At 43.6% G+C, this 14142-nt stretch overlaps 1 long non-coding RNA gene across 1 annotated transcript; it reads right to left on the bottom strand.

The window, feature by feature from the left end:
* Nucleotides 1-2079: 2079 nt before the first annotated feature.
* LOC122483720 lies at nt 2080-3207 on the bottom strand. The gene is made up of 2 exons (XR_006297455.1): nt 2954-3207; nt 2080-2749 (listed from the first exon to the last, which is right to left on the bottom strand). It is a non-coding gene; the product is annotated as an uncharacterized LOC122483720 (long non-coding RNA).
* Nucleotides 3208-14142: the final 10935 nt, after the last annotated feature.

Here is a 14142-nt window from a genome sequence, read left to right as displayed (position 1 = left end):
AGCACCAGGGGCAACTGGGTGGCTCAGTTGGTTAAGTGTCCGACCTCGGCTCAGGTCATGATCTCACAGTTTGTGAGTTCGAGCCCCGCGTCAGGCTCTGTGCTGACAGCTCAGAGCCTGGAGCCTGCTTCAGATTCTGTGTCTCCCTCTCTCTCTGCCCCTCCCCTGCTCATGCTTTCTCTGTGTCTCAAAAATAAATAAAACATTAAAAAAAAAAAACGAAAAGAAAGCACCAGCTGGCTCAGCCTCATCCCGAACTCAGGAGAACTATCCAAAGCCAGCCAGTGTGGAGTGGAGATACAGCGAACTTTACGTCCATTCAGGCTGCTATGCCTAGCCCTAGCCACGTTTACATTGGGTGGCACTAGGGAGGGGTTGAAAACCTCTTGTAAAAGTCTTCTGAAAATCTGTCTTAAGGTGGAAACAGCAGCAAATCTCCATTTGGGTTGGCTAGTCATCCAAGTCTTCTTTCACCCATTTAGAAACTGGCATCCCTGATCATATTCCAGATTCTGAAAACTTTAGAAACTAAGGCATTAGCACTATGGAGGGGATGAGCCACAACATACACAATACAAGCTATTCCATGATCCCATTCCCCTGTTAAATACATGTTTTCAACACTTACCCTGATCAAGAGGTACATTCGGTCTTGGGAAACACTTCTTAGAAGCCAACATATTTGGAGGTTTGAGGGTATATTTTTAAGGACCACTTGCATGCTGGAAGAAAATGACTAGAATTCCACCCCCTCTTTTTTTTCTTGTTGTTGCCACCAGCATTCAAGTCTCAACTACCTCCAAGTATTTGCAGTGTTCAGCTTCAGAACAATTAAGACAGTATCTGCTATTCGCATACCTTCACTATCAAGGAGCAAGCTCTTTTAAATGCCCTTCTCCCTCCCTATGCCACTCTGCTTGACACCTTGGAGAACCAGATGATAGGTTTCCCCATGCCTTGTCAGATGAAAGGCACATTTGGGAGAACAGGGACTTAGAGGGTCACTCAGGAATATCTAGAGTGGGTTTCATGGTGAGGATCTAAGCAAAGACAAGGAAGCCAGAGCAAGCACATGATAGGGGGCTGAAGCTAAAGGGGTAGGGTGGGTTGGGGCTTGGGATGCCAGCATGCTTTAGTTTAGCAGAGGCTATACAGAAAAGGATCAGAGCTTGAAAAACAAGGACCACAGGGAGAAAAGAACTATCTCAGGGTGCTTCAAGATGGCTGCCTGAGTGTGGTCTTAATCTCATGCTTGGTAGACAGTTGTCTACCCTACCTGAACTCAGTGGGCAAGGAGAGCTCAATCACGAGTTCATGTGGAAGGTCTGAATTGGCTAAACTTTTTATCTTTTCACCATTAAAAATGCCTTGAAACTAGCTGCTTGGATCACTATTAGGCCAACGGCAAAAAATGGGCCTCACATTCTTTAATTGGTAGTCCAATAAATATAGGCTATGGAACAGAGGAAGAATGGACTAACATATCTGCTGGATTGGCCAGTTTTTTGTACTTATTGACAAGGCTAGGAGTTGAATAACAAATTGGGTCTGGGTCTTGCCATGAGAAGAGAGATTTTCAGCTCACATGTGACAAATTTCCATTAGTTCTAGCTTACCACTCAAAAGTGGAAATAAAATGGCAGGGTAGGGGTGGGTGGGTAGAAAATACAATTTCTAGGGGTAGTGGGTTTTCCAAGAACCACACTTTTTGTAGTGATTGTTTTTGAGAAGGAGAACATTCACTGTGACTTCAACAAATTCTGATATGGTCAAACCTGGGATCTGTTTTATTTTGTAGAGGCGGAGATTAACATTGTGAGGCTGGACTAACATCTATGGCTGGACTGGGATCCCTGAAGGGCATTTGGGTCAATAGGAACTGATAGAAGATGAACCTTAGAGCCTAACAGGGTGACTCTGGCTCATGAATACTGGGCTTCTGAGATCGCTACAAATCACCCTAGACAGTGCTGGTAAATGTCACTTACCTCACCATCCAGGAACCTGTGGTTCAGAACCCATGAAGAAAAGCCTTGGGTTTCAAATGAAAATGTCTAGAGTGAAGCCATCACAATGTGGTAGAATGAAATGCAAATTTAATTGGAGGAAAAAAGTCTGGATGATTCCATCCTGTATTCAGGGGCAGTCCAATTCTGAGGATCCTTCTCTTTCTCTTCTTCCTACCTCCACATTCTTAATCAGTCCAAACAGTCATGAGTAAGCGCTTTCACTATATCTGACTGGGACTAAGGGATTTCTGGTCTTTCCATCTAGTTTTAATTACATCACACTCAGATACCTTGAGTATCTTCATTGAGTGTGACTGCTCTGGCAGAGTCTTGCAACTTCATTTTGGAAGAGGTAGGATGTACTGTGGTTTTCCTCACCTAGGGACTGAATGCTGGGCTGTTGGACATGAGGCAGGGGCTGTTGGGCATGAGGCAGGGGCTGTTGGGCATGAGGAAAGAGGGAAACCAATGTTAGCCATCTGGACATAACTCAGAGGGGAACTTGCCAAACAGAGAACAAAGCCACTGCCCATAAGACGGGCACCTTGGAGAAAGAGCTGAGTAGGTAGTGAATGGAGGAAGAATGGTGATCAGGAAGGGGTAATTATGGCAAGCGTTAATAGGAAGATGAATGTGAGCAGCAACATTGCAGAAAGCATGAGGCAAAGGATGAGGTGTGTCCTGGGTGTTTGAGGACTGCTCTGAAAACTCATCTGGTCTCCTCTTGATCGTTGGCGCTCCTACAACAAGCAAGAATGAAAGGGATATGGTGTCAGCAACCTATATTCCATCACTCACAGTTCTCTGTGAGCATGCAGTTCCAGACTCTCCCGTCCCTCCCTCAGTTATATTATTTTGCCTTCCTTGAGGGTGGTAGGGACACAATGTTGGTGGTAGGGCAGATGTTCAAGGCTACAGTTAGATAAAGGGATCCTCAGCCTTACCAGCAGACTGCCAAATATGAGTTCACTTCAAATTGGCAGGTCTGGACCAACTTATTCATCAAGAAGTCACATTTCTGGCAAAGTAGAGTCTGTGGTATTAACAGGTCGAACCAGAGAGACCTGCTTCCACTGGTAGCTGAGGGCCAGGAAGTTATGTCATGGACAAATACTTTTAACCCAGCTACTCCGTTTAGGACAGTGACAGCCCAATTGCTCAGAAGGTGCTGCAGAAAGCCTTGTATCTGTTGCGTTATTATCAGCAGATACCATTCTGATCCCATTATGACATCACTTTGCCTATAGGAGAAGGGGCAGCTCACAGGAAATCTTGAGGAGGGGTGGAGGAACTAGGTGACACCTGGTGTGGCTGATGTCCCATTATGGAGATTTAGAGACACAACAGAGAAATTGGAGATTAGCACCCAACCCAAAGAGGAATGGGAATCCTGTGATGTACCCATGTCTCAAATCCCCACAAAGAACCCATTTGGAAATGCTTTGAAATTCTTCTGCATTAAGTGAAAAAGTTTACATCTTTGCATGGTATAGGAGAGTTGAAATAATATTTCAGATTCTCTCAGGGACCTAGATAACCTTTGAAATGTGAGTTGGTTAGAGATCAACCTTGAAAAGATACGTGGCTGTGTAATTCCTAATTCCCAAATGACTCAATATCAAGAGTACTCGATTATGAACCAACCTGAAAAAGGGGAAAGGAATGACTCAGGCCAGAGTCTATATCTAAGGATCAAGGAGGTGGTTTCACAGTCTTTATTTGCTACAGTTAAAAAGCCCAATCTAGACCTCAGTTTCAACCGATGCCAACCAGAAAGTCAGAATTTAAGCTGTGAGTGAAGATTCTGGTCTTTGCTATTTGCTCCTAACCAAAATCTGGAACACATCACTCAATATCTTGAATTCCCAACTTATAAAATGAGTGTACTGCTATGTGCCCTATCCACCTCACAAGATTTTATTTTTAAAAACGTAGGTGTGAACATGTTCCACAAATTAAAAAAGGCCTCACCTCTGTAATGGAAATTCTTCTTAGTCACTGTGGTAGTTACTCTGCGTTCTTCAGTCTGAGCATCACAGTGAGAGCACAGATTGGGCAAGCATTGTCATGTAATCAGTTGTCTCATGGGCTGAATTTTTTACAAAGCAAGGTTGAAATGCTCTAGAACCCAGGAGGTTTATGGAGCAATCCCAGAGCCAGGTATAACCTACATATGTTTGGTGGTGAGAACAAGTTCCACACCCAATTTCACATCATCCCTTGGTGTTTCTTCTCTTGAGTTCTCACTCACGAGAATCCTAAAACAATGAGGGTCACTGAGGAAGTCTGCTAGGCTTTGGTGATGCCAGGAACTTAGTTAATGTTCCAGGTCATGGCTGTCTTGTTTGTAAAATCCTGCCACATGCAGTTGTGTATTAAATGAGATCATACAAGTAGGATGCCTAGCACTGTGTTGGCATCCAATAAATGTTAGATGAAATTATTAAGGAGGCAGAAGAGGCCAACCTCTGGAGTTTCATCTTCCTTGGTGCCTCAGGATACCTTATTTTCTCCCTGGTTTAAGGCACCAAGAAGCTCAGATGCCTCAAACTGATACCCACAGGGCAGGGCAAAATGACTGCTAAGGAATTTCTACCAAAGAGCCAGTAGAGGGAGCTCCCAGGTAAAACTGCTCTTCTCTAGTCCACTTTTGCTTCATTTCTCTGTAAAACAAATCTATGCTCAGAGGCCACAAACTTTTATTCTACCAGAGACCTTTTTACTTAGAGAAAACCAGATCACTCAGAAAAAGACCTAGATCCAATCCTGCTTTCAGAGAACCCAGGTGTTCTTGAACTTTAGAGACAGGTTGAGTCCCATGGCAAGGTTCAACTCTTGGGCTCCATTTGCAACTTGTAATAGAAAGGACAGTTCCTCTATGGGGGATGATCTGAGGTGATATGGGACTAAGACTTTGAAGCTAACCCTTCTTTGACCCTTGAAATTTTGAATGTGCTCTAGCTTTCCAGCCACCCTCTCCCGACAAATATCTGGATTCATAGTCACTGAAGGACCTTTTTTACAAACTTGTTATAAGGCAGTCATGGAGCCTGGCCACTGTTAAGCAGAACAGTGAAGGAAAGAGTCCTTGCCTGCTGTTAGGAGAAACAAAATGATGGACACGGCATGTGTTTAGGATAAAAGACCTAAAATGGCTGCCAAAGGGTAGCAAGATGGATTTTAGTGAGGATCTGAGTGGAGCTTTTTCCACAGTTCCTTTTCTGTTCAGATTGCTCAGGTCAACCAGGTGGCCTGCCATCAGGGCACAGACCTTTTCCTCACGCTTATTTTCTGGCTCACAGTTAATCAATGCAATAGTAGGAGCCCCAAGAGATAGTGGGAGATATTTCCAGTCTTTCTTACAATTAACATTTGCTCACAGCCTGATTTTGATTAGCAGTGGCCTCATTTCTTTTAGGGTACCCAAGGGGCTCTGTGCTTCACCTACTTACAGGATGATACATAGCTCAGGAGGAACCCAGAATAAGGTGAACACTTGCCATCCAGGAAGGTTAAAAATATATGAGAGCTCCTCTCCCTCCTGTTGGCATCACTATCGTTAATTTTGATAGTGTATCAAATTTGTTAAATTTGACAGTGTAATTTATTGAGTATTTAGTAATCTCAAGTACTGTGCTAATAGGTATGTACCATCCCATTCAATCCTTACAGCAACTAAGTGAAAAGGTTCCTATTACAATTTCCATTTTTAAGCTGAAAAGCTGGGACTCTGAGAGGCTAAATAACCTGCCCTAAGTCAAACAGCTGTTAAGTGTAGTAGCTGGTATACTGAGATACAGAGCAGCCCCTCTTTGAGCCCTAGCTGGGTTTTCCAGAACAGACATTAGTAGAGTTCCCTTCAGCATTATAAGTTTCCACAGGTAAGGGAAGCCTAGGCACACCTTAAGTCACAGGACTGATGGAAATACCTGGTGTTCCTTCTTATTCCATTATTTCATTACTATAGGGCAAGTGTGACCTATCTCAAGAGGAAAAACTACCACCAGGGTGAAGCAGTTCACCTCCTTCTCCCTCTCTAAGATAAACCTTTAGACACTGGACCTAACCATAGAGGGAAAAAAAAGGAGCTCATTACTCCTTGGCAAATGCATTGGACTTTTATATTTGGGATGAACTAAATGACTGAAAGCTGGGGACCTAGTCCAAGGATAGAATCCTTTAGGGCTCATGTCTATAAAGAAAAGACTCTTTGGGAACTGCCATTAAGAATAATCTACGGGAGAGGGATAGGATATGGATTTTATCAGCAGCTCTCAAACCACGACTCCATCTAGATCTGTAACTTTCCTGGGCTCTGTTTACCCAATTCTGGTTAAGGCTCATTGCTGGTTCCTTTGACATGGGGTCTTGAACTAGGTAGGGAAAGTACACGCTGTAGAGCTAATATCACAGGAAGTACTTTTCCTTAATCATAGATGACAAAGACTCTGCCTTCAGTCACCCCATAAGCTTAGCTGCTACTTCTCATCCTCCTCTTGAAGTCATCAGAGGGATGCTGTCCAGTGAGAAGGTAGGCTTCTGATGACAAGGAGGAGAAAAAATGAAGGAGCTACTGCCTTGAAGAGCCTGAGAACCACTGGCCACAGGAAGAAGAGAGGGTTCAGGCCCAGTCCTGTCTTGTCTTTTCCTTTAATCCCCTCATCTTCAGGGCTGACACCAAATGTTTTGACTCATGGAATAACTTGCTGCTGTGGGCCACCAGTATTAGTGAATATAGGTTCTAATTAGTTTAAAAGGATATGTTCAGTTGCAAATCAAAACACAACTTTGGTCTGTATTGTAACTCAGTAGAATTATTAATGTTTTGATTGGATCTCAGACTCATGCATATGAAGGTCTCATTATGATTAGGGATTTATGGTCTGGTTAAGTTCCAGGCCCCTAAAGGGATGCATCAAGCCCTCAGCAAGGACCATCTGCAACCTGCTTCATGTGCATCCTGCTTAGAGCCCTCCAGAGCCAAAGTAGTTATAGAGCATTTATGTTTTACTTGAAATCCCCTTCATATGCATAGCAGTCTTCCAAGAGGGACCTGAAAGGGTGGCATATTAAGGACAGAGATGCCTTAAGAATGGGGGAAACACTAATAACAACAGCAAGCATTTAACTGAGCACTTTTTATATACCATGCAATGTCCTAAGCACTTCTTATGTATTGATTGACTCATCATAACTCTGGGAGGGGGGTACTATTATTATTCCCATCTTATAGATGAAGAAACCTAGAGATTACTGAACTTTTCTGAGGCCTTTGAGGTATTTAAGTTGGAAAGATTTTTATCCTGATTTCTGCTCTGAGCCCCATGTTAGATTCTCACCTCTTAATGGAAAGATCTCCAAAGTGTTGGCAGGAGCTGGACATGAATGGGTCCCAGGTGAAAAGGAATCCAAAGTCAGTCTTGTGTTGTATTTGTTGTGAATAGTCTATGGAATGCCAGACACCATGGGGACTAATGGGCCCAGAGAAACCTGTTGCCTAAGGCCTGAGCAACCATTGAACCCTCCATACCAGGACCATAGAAGACTGGTAACAGTGACAACTACATTCAACTCATACATGCTCACTCTTCCAAACACCTTAGGGGCTCCTTAAGGACAAGAATTCAATTTGCTCTGAGCAACAGTCAGGATATTGCATAAAGTATGGAGCTGGTTGACTCTGACCCTTGCTTTAGAGATGAGGTCAAGAGGGGCCAAGTGAATCACCTAAGTTCACTATGTTAGGTCAGCAGAGCCTGGGCTAGAACCCACTTGACACCTGGTTCAACCCATCTATCTAATCACAGCGTCTCTGAATACTGGGGGGACAGGTAAGAGAATATAGTGGTTGCTGATGAGGGAGGCTACTAGTACTAGGAAAGAAAAGGAAGGTATTCCTTTAATCTGTGTGAGGGAAATAAAGCCTGGAGAAAGAGTCAGCTTGCCTCAGGTCACAGGCCAAGTTTGGAAATGAGCTCATCAATTTCTGTACCCAAATATTCAGCTCACCAGATTCCTTGAACATAATATAGATGGTAAAGCTTTTCATATCTGAGAGTTTATAAATAGTAGCTTAATGTAGAGTAGGAGAAATCCTTTTGCCTTGATGGAAATGACTAACAAAGGAGTGAAAGGGAGGGATAAAAGCTATTTTGCTATTCCTTTTTTTAAACATCACCTCCCCAAATGATTTGTTTTCTAAGTCTGTGTGAATATAGAAAAGTAAGTAGAAGCAAATAACCCTTGTAGTGAATTGGGATCCTAACTCCTGCCCAAGACTGAGGCTAGGTGGAGGCCACTCCTTGGAAATCAGATCTTCCCAAGATCAGTGGTTTTTAACACCCAAGATATGGGTATTAAGGGTAAATCCTATAGGTCTGATACCCTTGAACCCTAATGTAATCATCCCACAAGCTTCCAGTAGGATGAACTGCCACAAAAGCCTGGCCTCCTCACTAAATATTACCAAGTCTTTAGAACTAAAAATCTGGACTTTAATTGATGGAACTTCTTTTCCAACTGATATATCCACACCAATTAACATGCTCACATAAACTCATGGGTGAAAGGATTCCTGATAGAATGGGACACAGGACAGATAATTTTGGAACAGGGAAAGGAAACTTGTGGTGGATTATTGGTCAAGCAAGGGCTTTATAAGTTCCTAAGAACTTAGGGTTGGCAAGGGTCTTACCAAAGGAAGAATGTGAGTTGCTAAAGGCCTCTTTCACCTTCTGAACTATGAGTGCCATGATGGCTCTCAGGATCCATCTCTTCATTATCTCTGGATCTTCAGAGCCTACTATATGGCCTGCTAATCTAGTGGACTCTCCATAAATTTTTGTTGCGTTCCCAATTTGTCATGAGGCCAGAAGGACTGGGTAAGGGATTACTTTCTTCTGTTCTCCACTAGGGAATGAAGTCATTGAAACTCTAGATCTAGATGAGGAGTAGACAGTCGTACTTGCCTCCAAGGAATCCCTGAGAGACTCTTACAATGTCCAAGGAGGACTTGGAACATTTGCCCCAGTGGAAAGGAGGAGACTCAAGCCTAGCCTCCGGGCTCCAGTGAGTCAAACACAGATTATCTTCTCACATTTATACTCATGAGATCCAGACTTGTGCAAAGTACAGACTGAGTCCATTTCTCCCTACTTGGATGCCTCTCTCTCAGGACTGGGAGCTACTGGGAAAAAAGAGCTTATGGGCCCTGAGCTGGAGTGAAAGGTCCAGGAAAGTTTCCCAGGCCTGTTCCTGGCTTGGCAGGGTCAATGGAGAACATCCTTTGGCTATCAGAGTGTAAGGTAGCGGGGAGATAGAAGAGGAGTCCCAGTGTATATGGAAAGGTCTCAGAACAGCCCTGCTATCTTCAGAAAATAAAGAATCTACCCAGGAAAGGCAGGCATATGGTAGAAATGCCACCCCACAACATACCATAAGAAGATTCTCCCACTACTTCTCTGATGTTTCCTTGGCTCCATCAGTGGTCAGAAGTATGTTAATAAAAATAATAGTATCGGGGTGCCTGGGTGGCGCAGTCGGTTAAGCGTCCGACTTCAGCCAGGTCATGATCTCGCGGTCCGCGAGTTCGAGCCCCGCGTCGGGCTCTGGGCTGATGGCTCAGAGCCTGGAGCCTGTTTCCGATTCTGTGTCTCCCTCTCTCTCTGCCCCTCCCCCGTTCATGCTCTGTCTCTCTCTGTCCCAAAAATAAATAAACGTTGAAAAAAAATTTTTAAATAATAGTATCAAATACTTGGTATATTCCAAGCACTGTGCCAAGTCCTTTACAAATAACTCAATACATCATCATCATTAGTCTTTGAGGTAGGTACTATTATTACTCTAATTTTAAGTGTCAAGAAACCAAGGCTTAGAGAGTTTAAATAACTTGTCATAACTCACATAACCAACCAAATACAGGAGCCAAGATTTGAACCCGGGTCTGTTTGGCTGCAAACCCTGAATTATCCACCATTATACTGTATTCAGGAAACTGTTTTGAGTCCAGCCAATCAGAGACCTATGTCGACCTCTATTGCTAATTGAGATGGGAAAGAGGAAAGCATGATTTAAAAATTTTTAAACATCTGCCTATGTGCACACACACACACAGGTGCAACACATGTGTCACATATGTAGAATATTCTAAAGTGCTTTTGGATAAGCCATCTAATTTCTCATTTCATTCTTAATGGGGTAGGTATTATAATGTGAATACTCCTACTGTTCAGGTGAGGAAAGCAGGTCACAAAGAAGCTAAGTAATTTGTCTAAGATCATATATCTCCTTGGCTCCTTGAATCTATGTGATTTGAGGCCAAATCCATGGCTCTTTTTTTTTTTAATTTTTAATGTTTATTTTAGAGAGGGAGAGAATACAAAACGGAGGGGCAGAGAGAGAGGGGGATAGAGGATCTGAAGCAGGCTCTGTGCTGACAGCAGAGAGCCCCATGTGGGGCTTGAACTCATGAACTGTGAGATCATGACCTGAGCAGAAGTCAGATGCTTAACTGACTGAACCACCCAGGCGCCCCCCAAATCCATGGCTCTTTCAACTATAGCATATTGCCACAATAATAAGCCCTACCAGAGTCAGCTAGCATTTATTAAACATCCACCACAGGTCAAGCACTGTGCTAACCTCATTCACAAGCAGTAAGTAATTATTTATCAATTGGTCTTCCAGTCTACTAACTGGGCTGTTGCAGCAGCAGCCTCCAAGTCCAGTAAAGGTTATATAAAAGAATAAGAGTAATTCCTTTCCCTCTTTTCTCTTGGTACTCTTAGTAGCTTAGTCTAAGTTAAATGTTTCACAAAAGGGTGTTCTGTCACCTAAAGAACCAGGCAAGGAAGAAAAACTAGATTAAAGCTGAAAACACAATTCTCAAAGTCCCTGAACCAATGATGGAGGGTCAATAGTGTCTTAATTCTGTAGGTTGGATGCATTTTTAATGCCATCTGATTTCCACCCTAGTCCACCTCACATTTCTGAGGTCCCCTCTAGCTTTGCTCCTTAGAGGGTAAGGAGTAAGGAGGCAACGGATGAAGGAAAGGAAAATTCCCTTCCCGTTGGGGTCCATCAGAATATAGGACTGTCTTTCTCTTGACTTTTTGAGCCTTAAGTCCGACTTCTTCTATATCAACATCAATTGAACTTACTGCCAAAGTCATTTTTGAGAACATGTCATTAATTAAGTAATTAGCACAATTATTCATGAAGCAAGCTAAGTTTTATTTTATTCATTTGTAGGTGGCGAAACCTAAGTATATATGAGGCAGAAGTTCTGCTTGATGGAGCCAAGCTTGGAAGTGGTGGGTAGGGACTGGATGGATACTTCCTTTCCAGGCCTGGGCTCTAACCCAAGGCTTCAGCAGACCCAGAAGCGACCAGCAGATGACTTTTAACACCGTCATCAGGAAGTGGTGGACTTTTCACAGAGTGGGACTTGGTTAGAAGAAAACCCCAATGGATAAAAAATGGAGGCCGCTGAATTTTTGTGCTGCAGTAGGATTATTGGCTTGATGAGAGAAGATGAGCAACAGTGTTCTCAGTCTGGGATCTGGGTTACTTCTAGCCTCCTCCTGCTGTGCAACTTCATGGGTGTGCAACTTGTGTAGTCACACATAGCCCTGTGCTCAGAAGGGCCTCATGCTTGGTTTAATACTCTGATGTTACTGTCTTGAAATTCATAATAATTTTGCCTTTGGACTTGTGTAAGTAAAGTCTGTTGGACAGTGGAGAATGTGTCAGAAGAGAAGATCTGTGCCACGGATGTGCTCACCATTCCTTGCTGCCCCATGGGTTGGTACTCCCCCAAGAGTACAAAACTCCAGTGGGAGCTCAACGAGACTCAAAGCAAGTGAAAGGTAAGTCTGTGAGTAAATGGGGGATTGACAGTACCAAGAGGTAGTGCTATTTGAACCAGAACTTGCTTCAAATGCAGAAAGAAGGCAGTGGGGTTCTTTGAAATACTAATGAACAAGGAACCCTATTGTACAGTTTCTTATTCTCATTCCTTCCCTGTATTTGCCAACCATCTATGCTGAAAATGATGATATAGGAGGAAAGGGAAGCATAGGACAGCTAATAGTTCTTTTTCCTTTCAGTCCTTCCTTATCATTAAGCTGAAGCCAGAGAGAGCTGGGAGAATGTTTGCATATAAAAAGTGAAACAAAACTAGTTGAGTACATTTTGTTCCATGTTTCCCTTGCTCAGGTAAGAACAAAATACCTATGCACGTATGACCCATGAAATGTGAATTGTGTAATTTTGGTGATTCTGCAAATGAATGAAATGCTCTTGTACAGCATTGAACAATATAAAGATGGGTGGTAAAATTCATGCTAATAATTTGAAATTTTTATTTTTATTTAGCACATGAAACATCAAATAAAAAACATCATGACAAGTTGAGAGAAACACTCAAGGAAAAAAGTTTTACATTTTAGTATCTCTAACAGCACTTTTTTCCTACTTTTTGAACAAGGAGCCCCTCCATTTTTGTTTCATGCTGGGCCTTACAAATTATGTAGTTGGTCCTGTTCCTACCCTTATTTTTCTTTTGAGAAACAAAGGTGAAGCACCCAGGCTCAGATGAAGGGGAAAGGTGGACTTCCTTCTTCTCCTAAGTGGATAGACATCTGCTTGTGGTAATGCTCTCCAGCGTCGCGTGAAGGGGGAACTGACACTCCTGAATGAGTATGAGGAAACCCAAGACAAATTCAGGTTCACCACATACACTCAGGGATGTCAGATCCACCCCTAAACCAGGTGGGACAGAAGATGAAGAAGGTCCGCTCTTTTGTGGGTTGCCTGTGAGCTCAAATGTGGAGAGAGCTCTGCATAAGTGCACATACTTATGCATCATTGTGGTCTTGGCGCGCATATGTGCATGTACTTTGCGCATATATACTTGCATGTGATGTGTGCTTGAGCACCTGGGAGAACTTGAGAGAAGTGGTCTTTACATGGATCTTGGGGGAGTGGCTGACAGACATGAAACACTGTTAAGGCTAGGGTGAAAATGGTGTCCTTCTGGAACTTGGTCCTCAGGAGATCACAGCAGAGTAGAGAGTGATACTGATGAGTCTGGGGGGGCTATGGAGGACATGTGGCTATATTCCTAGGACCAGACTTTTCTTTTTAAAAAATTTTTTTAATGTTTATTTATTTTTGAGAGAGAGAGAGAGAGAGAGAGCGAGCAGGGGAGAGGCAGAAAGAGAGGGAGACACAGAATCCAAAGCAGGCTCCAGGCTCTGAGCTGTCAGCACAGAGACCAACATGGGGCTCGAACCCATGAACTGTGAGATCATGACTTGAGCTGAAGTCAGACGCTTAACTGACTGAGCCACCCAGGCGCCCAGACCAGATTTTTCTTATAACCACTCTCCTCTCCCTCTATATTGAGGGGACAAACACCTGTTGACTTAGGTATAGAACAGAAACAGTTTCCTTCTGAGAGGAGTGACAGTTTCCCTTCCAAGGCTAGGAAAGCCTACCCCTCCTCCACCCCTGGACAAAAACTGAGGGGGCAGTTCCCTGACCTGGGACTTCAAGTGATGCGGACACTGGATGTCGGGCATGCTGGCCTGGTTTTACTCCACACCAGCAAATCCATAAGGATGGACAACGCTTCACACTAAGAGCAGGCTTAGTCCGGACTGTGCCCACATCTCACTTCCAGTTCTGTTTCTATGTCTGTACTCATTGCCTTCGGGTTATTCTAGCTTGGAGAGCTAGAATATTCTCTGCCTTGCTGTGACAACAGATGTTGCTGATTCTAACTTCCAAGCACCCCCCTCAAATCTCCCAACCCCCAAACCTGCTGAAAGAGATTCACTTCTCATGTGAATTTGGTAACCCAGCACCCGCTCCCCCCCACCCCCCGCCATCCCCTCCCAAGTCAAAAAGATACTAACTCACTGCTTCAGAATCACATCCTCATCCTGGTGGTCTTCACTACTACTAGCCCAGCCCCGTCCAGAGAACCATGGCCTGTTACCTTCCCCATATTTCCAAGTGCATTTTAACTTCACGTTCAAATGGTGCCCCCACGTCTATATTTAAAGGCCGTGTGTGGGGGGTATTCCCTCCTCTAGAGACTTGTATTCCACCTCCTGGAGTGGCTGCTCTT

Source organism: Prionailurus bengalensis, chromosome D1 (genome assembly GCF_016509475.1).
Source record: "Prionailurus bengalensis isolate Pbe53 chromosome D1, Fcat_Pben_1.1_paternal_pri, whole genome shotgun sequence".
NCBI lineage: Eukaryota > Metazoa > Chordata > Mammalia > Carnivora > Felidae > Prionailurus > Prionailurus bengalensis.
Note: the sequence above shows the minus strand (reverse complement) of the source record. Positions and strands in the feature narration are given on the sequence as shown.